General features: G+C 38.3%; 1 pseudogene; it reads right to left on the reverse strand.

The window, feature by feature from the left end:
• Window positions 1-1,852: 1,852 nt before the first annotated feature.
• LOC140956609 (uncharacterized) overlaps window positions 1,853-16,994 on the reverse strand; it is a 50,770-nt pseudogene continuing 35,628 nt past the window's right edge.

Genomic DNA, 16,994 nt, shown 5'->3' on the forward strand with positions numbered 1-16,994 from the left:
AACTCTTCGAATATATCAGAATATCATCAATAAAGATAATCACAAAATCATCAATATACTTCTGAAACAAACGGTTCATCAAACCCATAAATACAGCTGGAGAATTCGTTAAACCAAACGGCATGACTATAAACTCATAATGGCCATACCTGGTTCTGAAAGCTGTTTTCGATATATCAGAATCTCTGACTCTCCGCTGATGATATCCAGATCTCAAATCAATCTTGGAATAAGCAGAAGAACCTTGTAACAGATCAAATAAATCATGAATACGAGGCAAAAGATATTTGTTCTTTATCGTAGCCTTGTTCAGTTGCCGATAGTCAATGCAGAGTCTCATTGAACCATCTTTCTTTCTGACAAACAATACTGGAGCACCCCAAAGAGAAACACTCGATCTAATGTAACCCTTGGCCAGTAAGTCTTCTAACTGATCCTTCAATTCTTTCAGTTCAATCGGTGTCATTCTGTATGGAGTTTTTGAGATAGGAACTGTATCTGGTAACAACTCAATGCTGAAATCTATCTCTCGAACTGGAGGCAAACCCGGAATCTCATCTGGGAAGACATCGGCAAACTCACATACCACTGGCAGGTCTGCCAATGACGGGCTCGATTTCATTACATCTACTGAATACACAAGGAATCTCTCTGCTCCTTTCTGTAATAATCGAGTCAAAGATAATGCAGATATCAAAGGAATTCTAGATCTAGAACCATTATCGTAAAATTTCCATTCATCAGCCATTTCAGGTCTGAATCTCACAATCTTCTGGAAACAATCTACGGTAGCTCTATACTTGGTCAGCATATCAATACCGATAATGCAGTCAAAATCAGACAACCCAAGTACAATACAATCTAAGTCAATCTCATGACCATCATACTGTAGTATACAACATTTAACAGCATTCACTGATATAATACCTCTCCCCAAAGGTGAAGAGACAAATACAACAGCAGATAAAGACTCAATAGGCAAGGCATGTATCAATGCAAAGCGTTCAAAAATCAAAGTATGAGATGCACCCGTATCTATCAACACATAAGCAAGATAACCACAAAGAGAACAGTTACCTGCCACTACATCATCAGGTGCTTTTTCGGCCTTTTCCTCAGTCAATGCAAACACTCTGGCCTTCTGTCTCGGAGGCTCGCTAACAGTCTGGCTTCCTCCTGGCCTTGGCTGTGATTGGGTAGGTGCTGGCTGAAAAGAGTGAACAATATATGATCTTTTATCAGTCTGAGCCACTGATCCAGATGATTATGCTCCCTGGGATCTTCGGGAACCTCGCTGTGGACAAACTCTAGCAAAATGTCCCTGCTGGCTGCAGATGTTGCAACTACCAGACACTCCTTGGCATTGCTCTGTGGGATGTCTCCCTCCACAAGTTTTGCAATAGACCCCTATATTACTCTGGCTCTGTCGTGAATCACTGGAGCTGGATGAACTACTACCAGACTTCTTGAACTGTCTTCTTCGGGCTTTCAAATGATCTTTCTTTCCACTGCTGCTACTCCCACTGCCACTCTCAAATCTGGAAGGGGGTTGGTGAAATGGAATTGAAGGTTGTTGCTGTTTCGGTGCTGGGGCAACATACGAAGCTCTTTTCTGCCTAATCAGGCCGGCTTCTGCTCCTTTCTGCCTAATCAGGCCGGCTTCTGCACCTTTTGCTCTGTTCAGGGCATCAACAAAGTTATTAGGTCGCCCGGCATTTACCAGTGTAAAGATCTCAGGATTCAGCCCATTAATGAACTGATCAGCAACAGCTTCATCATTCTCGGCAACATGCGGAGCAAATCGTAACGAGGTAGAGAATTTGACCACATATTCTTCAATGTTCATATTACCCTATCTCAGATTGGCAAACTCTGTCCCATTGTCTTTTCTGTACGATACTGGGAAAAATCTTTGATAAAATTCAGTCTTAAAGATTCTCCAGGTAATAACTGTACCTCGATGCTCCAAAGCCCTCTTTGTCGTAAGCCACCAATTCTTTGCAACGACATGAAACTGGTGCCCAATCAGTCTAACTCTTCGCTCATCTGTGTAATCAAGTGAATCGAACAGCATCTCAATGTCATCAAGCCAACTCTCAAAGTCAACAGAATTCTCAGTGCCCTTCAGAGTCGGCGGTTTAAATGACTGGAATCACTTCAGCAGTGTTTCCATGGGTGTTGTTGTGACATCCATCGGATTAGTAGAGGTACTACCCTGTTCTGGGATTCTTCAAGGAGGAATATCTGATTATCAAAAAGGTTAGCAACCAAATAGAACAAATCTGTTTCAGTCCTCCCTCTGATCATCTTACTGCTGATCAATAACATGTATCATCATCTGAAAGACATGAATAGATATAAAACTGTAAATCAGACTCTAGACTCATAATCTCTGACTCGACACTTCTCTAATCTAGGGATCCCGGTCGAATAAGAACGCAACCTTCTCCCACCTACTCTCCCAGCTAGATGGTGGTACGTTCTTATTCCCAGACTTTGGCATTCTGTATCGAATATCTGCAATAAGAGTCGATCTACTCCTAAGCACATCGATACCCCAAAAGTCCAGTGTCTTGGCGGCTCTGCCAAAGACTAGGCACATCTGCCTATGACTCAATACATGCTCTGCTATAAATAAATAGACTAAGCATATCAATCTCATGAATTGCAAACATCAATGCAATAAAATAAAGTATGTGGTTTTAGGAAAACTCAAGTCGAATCTAACTCGAGTCGTATCTTCCCGGTTTAACATTGATTTATACCTTTCTTTTCGTAGGTCAATCTGATCAATGAAATCAATACCAGTCTTGCTCTGATCGTTCTTCAAAGTCGTCAATACCCAATCTGGCAATGACATTATTGAGAAGTACAATATCAATATACAACCCCACCAATACTGGATATAATCAGAACTCAATATAATTATGTTTCCACGGCATAACATCATTATACAAACACTTGGTAGGCACAATGGTGTATTAGCTCCTTGATCAATGAATTCAATGGAAATGCTTGAACAATGAACATATAACAATATACATATCAATTATATACCAATGGAAGGAGCTGATTAACAATAACATGGCTTGATACATATAAAAATCATGTGAGCATTTGAAAAGAAAGCTTCTACTTACAACCAATCCAACAATATGGTGGCTAAGATAAACTTGACTGATTCCTACAAACATCAACACAATAGTAACCAACAATCATCAACATTACCCTAAGAAATTCATCCATTCAACTTAACCCTTTAACCATCCAAACCCTTCTAAACTCCAAAATAATAGAACCCTTACCTTACAACTTGGAGGAATAAGTAGAAACCACTAAGAATACAACTAAAATCCTTGCACTTGGAGTAGAGATTGAAGGAGAGAAAACTAGAGAGAAAATGGCATGAATCGATTATAAGGAAAAAAGAGAAGGTTAGAATGAAGTAGAAGCCTCTAGAATCATGTTATAAGCCATCAATCCCTTAAAAACGTGTTTTAAAAAAAACAATCTCGCATGCTTAGTGCCGCGGCGCCACTTAATTTGCGCTGCGGCGCCTTCTCTACGTCTTTGGGAGCGCCGCGGCACTGGCGCCAACGCTACGGCCCTGGCAGCGCTGCGGCGCTACTTGGCGCTGCCCTCTGCACTCCACAGCAGCGTTCTGCGCACGGCTCCGTCACAGATTGCTTCTGAAACGCCTCTTCCCTTCATAATTAGAAAAAGTGGTAAACTAAAAAGTTGTAGCTCAATGTCTTTTCTTTAACCTCTCTAAATTTCAGATCATTTAGAGGTAAGAGTAAAACGTTATGCTTAATATCCCAACATGTGTCAATACAGGAGCAATGATGCACATGACACACATCGGGCCACTTTTGGCTCGTCTTCCCTAATGATTTAAACAAAACTCAAAACATGAAAGTTATAGCCTTATATCTTATCTTTCCAATGAAAGTGGCCTCACATCAATTGGATCAATATACAAAATATTATACTAAAAACCGCAACTACTGCCACATTATTCTTACTGTTCTGCACTTCCATTTCCTGTTTGGCTCAAGATGGACTTTCTATTCTACCCATTCATTCCCATAATCATCACCAACTATGAACATAATATTAAAACAATAACTATAAACAATGACCATATTTTAACCATTCCAATAAACATATCTATAATTATCACAACATCCAAAACCATAACCAATAATCATTCCCACCATAACCATAAAAATATTTAAAACCATATCTTATCACCATAAATCATAAATAACGTCATAACTAAAACATGACAAAAAGTTCGGGATATTACAATCTCCCCTCCTTATAAAAATTTCGTCTCCGAAATTTGCTTACCATCGAATAAAGTTGGATAACGATGTTTCATCTCCTCTTCCGGTTCCCACGTGGCCTCTTCAATCGCTTGATTTCTCCAAAGGACTTTGACAAGGCCAATTTCTTTGTTTCTCAACACTTTAACTTTACGATCCAAAATTTGCACCGGCATTTCCTCGTAGCTAAGGTTAGGCATAAGATCCAATGATTCGTACCGAAGAACATGAGAGGGATTAGAAAGGTACTTACGTAACATTGAAACATGAAATACGTTGTGAACTCGATCCAAGTCCGGTGGCAATGCAAGACGATAGCCTCGGTCTCCAATCTTATCAATAATTTCAAAAAGTCCAATGAATCGAGGACTTAGTTTACCTTTCTTACCAAATCACATAACTCCCTTGAGAGGAGCTATTTTAATAAACACATGATCACCAATCTTGAAAGTCAAAGGCCGTCGTCGAACATCGGCATAACTCTTCTGTCTGGACTGAGCGGTCTTCATTCGCTCTTGGATCAATGCCACAACATCTGTTGTTTGTTGAACCAACTCCGGGCCCAACATCTTTCTTTCACCTACCTCTTCCGAATAAAGAGGAGATCGGCACTTCCTTCCATATAAAGCTTCATAAGGTGCCATGCCGATAGAAGACTGGAAATTGTTATTATACGTGAACTCTACCAAAGGCAGCTTAGAATCCCAACTTCCCGGGAAATCAATCGTACAAGCCCTAAGCATATCCTCCAAAATTTGGATTACCCTTTCTGATTGACCGTCGTTTTGAGGATGGTATGCGGTACTAAAATTCAATTTCGTTCCCAAGGCTCGATGAAAACTTTTCCAAAACTCTGATGTAAACCTTGGATCACAATCAGAAACTATTGACACCGTTATTCCATGAAGTCTCACAATCTCGTGAATATACGCCTCAACATATTGGTTCATAGAATAAGTCGTCTTGACAGGAAGAAAATGCGATGATTTGGTTAAACGATCCACGATCACCCAAATCGAATTGAAGCCTTTCTGAGTCCTTGGCAACCCAACAATGAAATCCATGGTTATGTGCTCCCATTTCCATTGCGGTATTGGCAAAGATTTCAACAACCCCGCCGGTCTTTGGTGCTCAATCTTAACCTGCTGACAAGTTAGACATTCAGAAACAAATAACATTATATCTTTTTTCATAACTGGCCACCAATAGAGACGTCGAAGATCTTGGTACATCTTGGTACTACCAGGATGTACAGAATAGGGCGCTGTATGAGCTTCAGTGAGTACGTCTCGTCGAATGCCATCACCCAAAGGAACACATATCCTACCTCGAAAGATCAATAAACCATCACGGTTCAACCCAAACTCAGAAACTCCTGTCAAATCACTCTTCCTTTTCAATTCTAATAACTGAGCATCCCGCTGTTGTTCCTTCAAAATTCGATCAAATAAAGTTGAGTGAAGAACTAGAGCAGACAATCTAGCACTTGTACCTGAAGATATCAAATTGATCTCATTTCTTTGCAATTCAAGCAACAAAGGTTTAGAAATCATGGAACCCAATAATGAACTCGATTTGCGGCTCAAAGCATCTGCAACCACATTAGCTTTACCAGGATGATAGCTTATGGTGCAATCATAATATTTTACCAGTTCCAACCATCTCCGTTGCCGCATATTCAATTCCTTCTGCGAAAACAAATAACTCAAACTTTTGTGATCCGTAAATATTTCACATTTCTCACCATAAAGATAGTGCCGCCAAATCTTCATAGCAAAAACCACAGCAGCTAACTCCAAATCGTGAGTGGGATAATTATTCTCGTAGTCCTTCAACTGACGAGAAGCATATGCTATTACTTTCCCCCGCTGCATCAATACGGCACCTAACCCCTGCTTAGAAGCATCTATATATACAACAAAATCTTAAGTACCACAAGGAAGTACTAAAACAGGGGCAGATGTTAACTTATCTTTCAATGTTTGAAACGCTTGTTGGCACTCAATGGTCCATTCGAACTTGGTAGCTTTCCGTGTCAAACTTGTCAATGGCAAAGCTATCTTTGAAAAGTCAGCTATGAACCGTCGGTAATACCCTGCCAAACCAAGAAAACTCCGTACCTCTGAAACTGTCTTTGGAATAGACCATTGCTTGATCGATTCAATCTTTGAAGGATCCACCGAAATTCCTTCTTTTGAAACAATATGGCCCAAAAATGCCACCTGCTCCAACCAGAACTCACATTTTTTTAACTTGGCATACAATTGCTTATCCCTCAACTGCTGCAACACAATCCTCAAATGCTCACGATGAAGTTCTCGTGTCTTTGAGTAGATCAAGATGTCATCAATAAAAACAATGACAAAAGTATCCAAATACGGCTTAAAGACACGATTCATCAAATCCATAAAAACTGAAGGAGCATTGGTTAATCCAAACGACATCACCAGAAATTCATAATGACCATACCTCGTTCTAAATGCAGTCTTTGGTATGTCCTCCTTTTTCACCTTTAATTGATGGTAACCGGACCGAAGGTCGATCTTTGAGAATATTGCCGCTCCTTGCAATTGATCAAATAGATCATCAATACGTGGCAAAGGATATTTGTTCTTCACAGTTACCTTATTGAGTTCTCGGTAGTCAATACATAATCGCAGTGATCCATCCTTCTTCTTTAAAAACAACACTGGAGCTCCCCACGGTGAGGAACTAGGTCGGATAAAACCTTTATCTAATAGCTCCTGCAATTGAGTCTTCAATTCTTTCATTTCAGTAGGAGCCATTCTGTATGGAGCCTTGGAAATTGGAGTTGTACCTGGAATTAAATCAATAACAAACTCCACCTTTCGATCAGGTGGTAATCCAGACACATATCAGCAAATAAGTCAGGATAATCTTGAACCACATCAATATCCTGTAATTGCAAATTACTTTCCTTTCGCACATCAACCACTGAAGCTAGAAAACCCATACAACCTTTGTGCAACAACTTATTAGCTTGAAGGCAAGAAATAATAGGAATACCAATCGAAAAGCCTAGACCAACGAACACATCTCTATCATGGTCATCTACTAAAAACTTCGCTGTCTTGCCCACACAACCCATTACCGCACGATAAGCAGATAACCAATCCATCCCCAAAATAACATAAAATGCAACCATCGGAATAACAATAAAATCAGCAAACAGTAATCTATTACCCACTTGTACAGAACATGCCTTGATAATATTAGTGGGACAAATTTCATCCCCCGAGGGCAGCACAATATTGAAGTGGAATGGCATAACAGTAGATTCAACAGATATGGAATGCATAAATACTTCAGACATAAAAGAATGGGTTGCACCAGTGTCAATCAAGGTAATTGCTTCTTTGCCGCAGATTAAAATATTACCTGATATCACAGTAGAATCGGGATTAACACTTTTCTTCGTCATAGCAAAAATTTTTCCTTGGACTTTTCCTTTGCCTGATAAGATAGGACATTTCAGTGCCGTGTGCCCCAACTCCTTGCATCTAAAACATCGTCCACTACCAACCAAACACTCACCCTTGGGTGGCTTTCCACACTTGGGACACAACGGTCGTTCCGTATCTGATGAAGGCAAAGAAGGCTTATTACGTTGCTCCAACTTGCCTTTCCCTTTGAACTCGCCTCGACCAGAAGGACTTACACCTTGAATCCTAGCCTGAAAGGTTTGTCTTCTCAACTATCTTTCCTTTTCAATCTCTTGCTCATCAAGTTCAGCTAGCAGTGCCCTCTCAACAATATCTTGATAAGCAACCACTTTAGCCATGTGAACATCTCGCCGAATCTCAGGTCTCAAGCCGCGAAGAAAGTGCTCTCCTTTATCTTTATCGTTCTCGGCAATAAAAGGCACAAAGACACAACCTTCTTTAAATTTGAGAGTATACTCATTGAAAGTCATGGCAGCTTGTCGCAACTCGAGAAATTCTTTCACCTTCTTCGCTTTAATCTCTTGAGAAAAATATTTGGTGTAGAAAAGATCTTTTAATGCATCCCACTTCAATTCACGAACATTCACTGTAACCTTGGTGGCTTCCCACCAAATACGTGCTGCTTTGACCAACATAAAAACTGCACAACTAACCTTGTCTTGATCATTGAACTTCAGATAATCGAAGATGGCCTCCAATGACTTGATCCATTCTAGAGCAATTAGTGGATCAGGACCACCAATAAACTCCGGAGGGTTCATACGTCTGAAACGATCATATGCACCATCTTCAGAACTTTCCGTTCTGCCTTGACCTCTTCCTTGGCCACGCCCCTGAGTCGTAGTTTGCATGCTCAATAATTGTTGAATTTGTTCGCCATGGACTTTAGCTAATTCTTTCAATAACTTACTGAATTCATCTACCACCTTTGCAGTCTTATCAGTGGGAGGCATATCCTACACATATGCTCACTTTAACATAGATAGGAAGAAAGAATACAACAATGACAATGAAATATAAACAATTCTCAATGTTAAAATCAATAGATGCAAGATCGAAAACATACCGGACTGTCCTAGGTAGAAGAAGTCATATATGGTCCGAAGAACTTTCGCTCTGATACCAATTAAAACAACCCCCTTCTCATGCTTTTAAATTTAAAAGAAAATATGCGCGGAAGCATTTGAAATAAAAAGGGAAAGAACAAAATAATATGTAAACAAAACATTTTACCAAAAGAAATCCACAAACTAACATAAGCTTTACCCCATAATTCATTTTACAAAATATGACAATATTTAAACTTCTCATGTTCACCCAAAATAAAATAAAAGTGACATGATCAAAAGTCTTTCCCATTGGCTTTTATATGACTTCTTCCCCTTGGACGATCCGCTTCAATCCTTTTTGTCACCTGCATCACATGACATTAACTGGAATGAGATAAAACTCAGTAAGCAGAAAGCTATACATAACAAGTACATATACATGAGATTGGTTTGAAATATGGATATAGCAATGGCAATAGACAATGAAGCAATGGCAATGGACAATAAATCAATAGCAATGAACAATGAATAATACCATCTTCAATGAAAGATAGGTAACAAAGCAATATGGATGGTATTTCATGGCATGAATTAAAGGAAAGGAAATGATAGTTCTGTGACCTGTGACCTGTGGATAGTATCTCTTTGATATATAAATATATCAAAACTGTGAGAGATACTCATAATCATGTGATTGGCCAATGACATGCATGTAATAACTATCATTCCTTGGCTTTGATCATAGGAAATTTCATTGAGGCAATTATACAAACACTTGGTAGGCACAATGTTGTATTAGCTCCTTGATCAATGAATTCAATGGAAATGCTTGAACAATGAACATATAACAATATACATATCAATTATATACCAATGGAAGGAGCTGATTAACAATAACATGGCTTGATACATATAAAAATCATGTGAGCATTTGAAAAGAAAGTTTCTACTTACAACCAATCCAACAATATGGTGGCTAAGATAAACTTGAATGATTCCTACAAACATCAACACAAGAGTAACCAACAATCATCAACATTATCCTAAGAAATTCATCCATTCAACTTAACCCTTCAACCATCCAAACCCTTCTAAACTCCAAAATAATATAACCCTTACCTTACAACTTGGAGGAATAGGTAGAAACCACTAAGAATACAACTAAAATCCTTGTACTTGGAGTAGAGATTGAAGGAGAGAAAACTAGAGAGAAAATGGCACGAATCGATTATAAGGAAAAGAGAGAATGTTAGAATGAAGTAGAAGCCTCTAGAATCATGTTATAAGCCTTCAATCCCTTAAAAACGTGTTTTAAAAAAAACAATCTCGCATGCTTAGCGCCGCGGTGCCACTTAATTGGCACTGCGGTGCCTTTTCTACGTCGCTGGGAGTGCCGCGGCACTGCCTGGCAGCGCGTAGGCGCCAACGCCATGGCCAGCGTTCTGCGCACGGCTCCGTCCAAGAATGCTTCCGAAACGCCTCTTCCCTTCATAATTAGAAAAAGTGGTAAACTAGAAAGTTGTAGCTCTATGTCTTGTATTGAACCTTTCCAAATTTCAGATCATTTAAAGGTATGAGTAAAACGTTATGCTCAATATCCTAACATGTGTCAATACAGGACAAATGATGCACATGACACACTTCGGGCCACTTTTGGCTCGTCTTTCCTAATGATTTAAACCAAACTCAAAACATGAAAGTTATAGCCTTATATCTTATCTTTCCAATGAAAGTGGCCTCACATCAATTGGATCAATATACAAAACATTATACTAAAAACCGCAACTACTGCCACATTATTCTTACTGTTCTGCACTTCCATTTCCTGTTTGGCTCAAGATGGACTTTCTATTCTACCCATTCATTCCCATAATCATCACCAACTATGAACATAATATTAAAACAATAACCATAAACAATGACCATATTTTAACCATTCCAATAAACATATCTATAACCATCACAACATCCATAACCATAACCAATAATCATTCCCACCATAACCATAAAAATATTTAAAACCATATCTTATCACCATAAATCATAAATAACGCCATAACTAAAACATGACAAAAAGGTCGGGATATTACAATCACAATCTCAATATACTCAGCAATACAATATCAGCAGATACAAATCTCAACTCATAATCGATTAACAAACATAATCTGAAACCAAATCTGTATATTCTCAATCAAATTCAATTTGAAAATGATAACAATCTCATACTGTGTCTGTTCTTTAATTTGATTTCGATTATACGATTACAACAGTCTCACTAACAGATAATATCAGGATTTCTTCAATATCATAATTTCGAATCATAGTTAAACATAAGAAAAATTTCGTCCTTGTGAAGCCTTTGTCGAGGGGAACACAGTTCTGAACTCGGATCGAAGATCAGACGGACGGATCTTGTATAACACTCAAATTCTTAAAAAGAAAAGCTGGAGGATTTTTCTATGGAATTTCGATCTTCTCATCTTCAAATCTGAAGGAATGAATGTTGTTATATATATATATCATGCATGGCAAGGATAGGTGGCTCCCTCTTGGTGCAGCACGTCTCGCGCATATGCTCGACCATCATCGGCGCATATGCGCGAGATCTACTGGTCTCTGCGCATCAAAATCTTCTGCTCATGCATATGCGCGCCCTGACCCCACGCATATGCGCGAGACCTACTGTCTCGGCATTGTCAAGTTCACTAGCTCGCGCATATGCGCACCCTTTTCTCGCGCATATACGCGAGGTTCTCTGCCATGCTCGCGCATATGCGCGCCTCTCTGTCCTCGCACATATCTCATGTTTTCTCTTGTTTTCCCTGGTCTATTCCTTTCCGTCTATAATCACATCAATTATCAATTAATCATTTCAGATTACAAAATAAAACCTCGGGCATTACACTAATGGTGTACAACCATAAACTAGGACATTTCCACTCGATAAGTGAGAACCACTTGGAAGTCCTGAATGGAGGGTTGTTTAGTGCACTCTACCAGGAGCACCTATCTGCATGCTCGGACATCACAATGTCCCCTACCAATGAAACATGGTACTCAAATCGCAGATACTAGTCTCAAACTCGAGCGGCCTATATCCTTCTTAGTGGTGGCTGAATCGACTAGGAACTGTTTAGAATATACAGTATTCCAAATTTGAGTTTCATGATACTCATCATATGAGCATCTCATATTATTTCTAATATTTGTATATTCAAGGACTTTATCTATGCAACTAGCATGGGTATACAGATAAAGATGTGCCAAAACAATAATTTCAAATATAATTAAAATAAAGATTGTTTATACATAGAGTTTCATTGTGAACACTCGGCCAACACTTGACTCGAAGGGCACCTACTCGAACACCACAAACAAGGAAGATCCACCTTACAATTGCACTAGAAAATGTAAGGCATTTTTCTTTGAGAAAAGTATATTATCTTCAACAATTGAAGAACAAAAATTGGGAGAATATTTAGATGAAAATTTCGGCCACCTAAGGTAAGGAGAGAAAGAGGAGTGTTTTTCTTGGTGTATGAAATAGAAAAACTAAGCATGTGCATGCCATGCCTTGGATATTGAAAAAAAGTAGCTCCAACCTTTCACCTTCCATGCATGCATTCTATTTGGGTTTGTAACAATTACAAAGCCCATGGAATTTTATTTAAATATTTCAAACACATTTGAAACCATTTAAACTTTACTTGAATTTACTCAAACCCACTAGTTAAATAATTATTTCATATTGAGCTCTACAAGACTCAATATTATTTAATCAATTCAACACTTGAATTAATTTAATTATTTGGACTCTACTAGGCCCACTAGTGTTTAATTAATTCAACACTTGAATTAATTTAATTTAGTCAACAATTATGTTTATGAAAATCACAATTTTCAAATACGTTGTTTATTTAGCCAATTTTTAATTTAGGAATACTTCCACAAATTAAAAGTTACATTACTCTTATATAAATTGTACTTCTATTTTTCTTTACGCTTATAAACTCCTTTATAAGCCGTTTAACATATTGAACTATTTTTACTTCTCAACGGGATCTAGAAAGTTAGCACTTGTGTGGCCCTCAATGGTTCAATGAAACAACTAGCCGTGGGTTCACATCTCCATGTGATTCGGGACTAAACATGTCCTTATATGAGCATACCCCAATTGCTCCATTCTTACTTATCAACTCCTTGATACTAAGAACGTCAGAAATCAAGTCTGATAGTACCCAACCATTCATGTTAAATGCCTAGGAACATCGCTTACATGATTCCCTAGGTATCAAATGATAGTGCCTGCAAGAATCATTCTATTATGGTTAGCGTATAGTACGGTCCCTTCATCTCATATATCCCGACCGATTTCACAACTATTGGTATCTTGAGAGTTGTCAATGAATCGATCCTATGTGTCATGTCGTAGTTGCATCGATGGTGTAATCTATGAAACCGCTTTCATAATTACCACCAACACTCTGATCAGAGATTTCCTACAACATACACATAGGATATCCATACCCGAAGATAAGCGGTGAATCCCCGACTACAGTGCATCGATTCCTTTATGTTTCGCTAAAACACCCAACCTTGCCACCTAATGACCGCATATGAGTCGGTAAACAATTCAAAGTGCAACGCTAGCATATAGAGTATCAATGTTGTCCCGATTCATAAGGACTAATGGTGTACAACCATAAACTAAGACATTTCCACTCGATAAGTGAGAACCACTTGAAAAGTCCTGAATGGAGGGTTGTTCAGTGCTCTCTAACAGGAGCACCTATCTGCATGCTCGGACATCACAATGTCCCCTACCAATTAAACATGGTATTCACATCGCAGATACTAGTCTCAAACTCGAGCGGCCTATATCTTTCTTAGCGGCGGCTTAATAGACTAGGAACTGTTTATAATATACAGTATTCCAAATACGAGTTTCATAATACTTATCATATGAGCATCTCTACTATTTGTATATTAAAGGACTTTATCTTTGCAACTAGCATGGGTATACCAATAAAGATGTGCCAAGACAATAATTTCAAATATTATTAAAATAAAGATTGTTTATACATAGAGTTTTATTATGAACACTCCGCCAACACTTGGCTCGACGCGCACCTACTCTAACATCTTCAACCTTGATCAGAATATTATCCATATAAACTTTTTTATACGACCGATATGATCTTTTATAACTTTATCCATGAGTCTTTGATAAGTTGCTCCAGCATTTTTGTGCCTAAAAGGCATAACGACATAACAGAAAATTACATCAGATTTAATAAAACTGGCCTTATTCATATCCTACCCGGCTAGAGGGATCTGGAGGTACCATTGGTAGGCATATAAGAATCATAATAGCTTGTTTCCTACCGTAGAGTCGAACAGATGATCCATTCGAGGCAGAAGGTAACAATCTTTTTGACAAGATTGATTAAGGTCTCGAAAGTCCACACACATTCTCCACTTTTCGCATGATCTAGGCACAAAAACAACATTAGATAACCAACTCGAAAATTGTACATATTTAATGTGGGCCTGCCTTCAACAACTCTTCCACTTGCTTTTGTATAATTGCATCCTTCTCTGGCCGAAACATCTTTTATTCTGCACCACGGGTCGAGCATCATGCATTACATTTAGCCGATTTTTCATAACATCTGGTCGGTTGCCCATGAGATCGGAGGCCAACCAAGCAAATATATCTTTGTTCTTCTTTAGACAATCAAGTAACCGACCTTTTATTGGTTCACCTAGAGTTTTTGATAATCATTTTACAACATTCTTCTGTGGTAACTTGGGATGTCTCCCCTATCAACTTCAAGTGTTCATGTCCTTGCTCCCAGGTCTGGCTCAGGTTCTCGATTTGAGCTGATTTTTTCTCTACTCGAACTTTCTCAACATAACACTTCTGGGCAACTTTGTGATCATCTTTGAATTCTTGTACTGATTTTCCCATAGGAAACTTAATTTTTTGATGAAGGGCACATGCTATTGGCATGAAGTTGGTCATATTAGGCCGATCCAAAATATAAGAGGCTTCTACTACAATAAAGCTTACTATTTTCTAGTATTACCCTCAGCCAAAGATAAGGGCAAGTTTATCATATCCATAGGATTGACAACGAGTCTTGTAAATTTGAACCGGGCTGTGACCACTGGTTCCGCTTTATATTCTCCCAAATCCATATGATCCATGGCCTTTTTAAACAATACATTCACTGAGCTGCCTGAGTCCACAAATATCTGTGCTACTTAATAATTTTCTATCATCGCTCGAATAACCAAAGTATCATTTTGTCGTTCATATAACCCTCGCAAATCTTCAGGTCCAATCGGCTCGGTTCGGACTTTTTTGTCTTTGATTTCTAAGTTTCCATCTTCTGAAATTTAGACTTGTTTGCTCTATGGGAGTCTCCATCAGTAAGTCCCTATGAGATCATATTTACAACTCCTCGAGGTGGAGATTGAGCTCAAGGCGGAACCCTTGGATTGTTTTGGGTGGGGCTCGGAGTTCATTTTCTCTAGAGTTTGGGCATTCTCCTTTTCCATTCATGATGATTATTTCTTCTCAAGCTCGTTATCATTTTCTTGGTTTGGCTCTCAACCTATTCCATGGTCTCAACGTCTTCCTCTTCCTCTTTTCATCTTGTCTCTTTTTTTAAAATTTTCCACAGACGACGTCAATTGATGATACCAAAAATTTAATGTACCTGGGGTTTAGTCTGATGAGCCAAAATAATCAAGATCCTTTAGTTGGTACGAATTGGGTCGGTCAGAGCTTTGCTAATCGGGTGTGAGCCGAGCTGAATTTATTCGGACGAACAAATGTCATTGGGAACCGGAAGTGTTATAGGGATTACCTTTCCAATGCTTAACTCAGTCCTGAGAGAAAAATTAAGTATGCGAGAATAGTAGTGTTTGAGTAAGCAATAAGTGAATATGTAAAATTCAATGATCAAATTCTACATGATAAAACCTACGGGACTTAAGGAATGATATTAAAAGATAGAGAGAAAAATAAATTTATATTATACAAAAATGAAGTAGAAGGGTTAATAAGTTACCCGGTGTGAGATATCACATTGTTCGAGGAGGAAGGGTGAATAATTTACCCGGTGTGAGATATCACATTGTTCAAGGAACCCTAAATGTTGTCAGAGTAAAGGATTGTCAACAAGGGCATTCTAGTGCTTTGTAAATTCTTATCCAAGACTTGTATCATTTGATGATTTCATGTGAATAACTAGAAACATGTGAAGTGTATGGGTAACACAATAACGAAAGTTTCTTAAAGGGACTAGAGCAGGCTACCATGAGACAAAAGATCTTTTTTCTAAAGAGATTCGATTCGGAACTCTTATATGTCTATGGTTCAGTATTGAAATAATTTCAGAGGTTTTCCCCGACTTTGCCCGTGTCAACAAAGAATTCAAAATACCTCGATTTTTTTTTGAATAGGTCCGAGTCAAATAGAAATGATTTGATTCACATTTTTTTACACTATTTCAGAATTCCAAGGTCTCAATCGTATGGAAATATAAAATACACGATTTCCAATCCTAACAGGAAAAGGAGGGAAAAATATACTCAATTTAAAGTGAGTAGATAGAATTCCATACTCGATCTCATAGATACATATATAATTCTGCGGAAAGTCGTAATTGGTGAAAGTCGAATGTATGGCTTGAGGGAGACTTTCATATTTTTCGAGATCCACCAAAGAATATGGGGTAAAAAGCCAAAATAAGTGATTTTAGCCCATATAAAAAGAAAGAAAACTGATTCTTAAACCCCTTTTAGGATATAATTTATTGTAATCGATTAGTTAACATGTTGGTTAACCATATTCTGGAACAAAGAAAAAAATCATTGGCTTAACAATTATCTATATAGCCTTGAAAAAAATTCAACAAAATACAGAAACAAATCCACTATCTGTTTTATTTCAAGAAATGCGTGGAGTAACTCCCGATATAGCAGTAAAAGCAAGACGTGTAGGTGGATCAACTCATCAATTTCTCATTGAAATAAGACCCCACAAAAGGAAAAACATTTTTCATTCCTTGGTTATTAGCGGCATCCCGAAACAGTCTGGGTCGAAATATGACTTTCAAATTGTTGGAAATTTGAATCAA

Source organism: Primulina huaijiensis, chromosome 2 (assembly GCF_012295235.1).
Source record: "Primulina huaijiensis isolate GDHJ02 chromosome 2, ASM1229523v2, whole genome shotgun sequence".
Taxonomy (NCBI): domain Eukaryota; kingdom Viridiplantae; phylum Streptophyta; class Magnoliopsida; order Lamiales; family Gesneriaceae; genus Primulina; species Primulina huaijiensis.